The sequence below is a fragment of the Oxyura jamaicensis genome, chromosome 18 (genome assembly GCF_011077185.1).
Source record: "Oxyura jamaicensis isolate SHBP4307 breed ruddy duck chromosome 18, BPBGC_Ojam_1.0, whole genome shotgun sequence".
In the NCBI taxonomy this organism is placed as follows: Eukaryota; Metazoa; Chordata; class Aves; order Anseriformes; family Anatidae; genus Oxyura; species Oxyura jamaicensis.
The window spans coordinates 6232282-6232674 of NC_048910.1; positions in this window are offsets into that span (position 1 = coordinate 6232282).

Genomic DNA, 393 nt, shown 5'->3' on the forward strand with positions numbered 1-393 from the left:
TTTGCGGTGAGAAGCCCTCTGGGCTCCAGCCCTTTCCCCTGCCTCCCCCCAGCCCCCTGCTTCGCTCCGGCCCCCAGGAGTGCAAGCCCTGCACAGTCACATTGGGGAGTGCAGAAAAACAGCGTGAGGACAGAAAAAAAAAAATAAAAAAAAAAATAAAAAAGGAGACGTGGATGTGGCAGAGATCAGCATCTCCCCCCGTTTCCCGGAGTTGCAGGGCAGCGCCTGGGCGCAGGGAGCTGAGGCTGCAGCAGATCCTGAGCCACCCAGGGGCAGCAGCGGGGCACCCCCCTGCGATGCGGGGTTACGAAACGGTCCCAGGGCCCAAGAGAAGGACTTAAAAACAAGGAGGGCAGCGGCGTCCCGGCTCCTTCAGCTGCCTCCTGCAAGCGG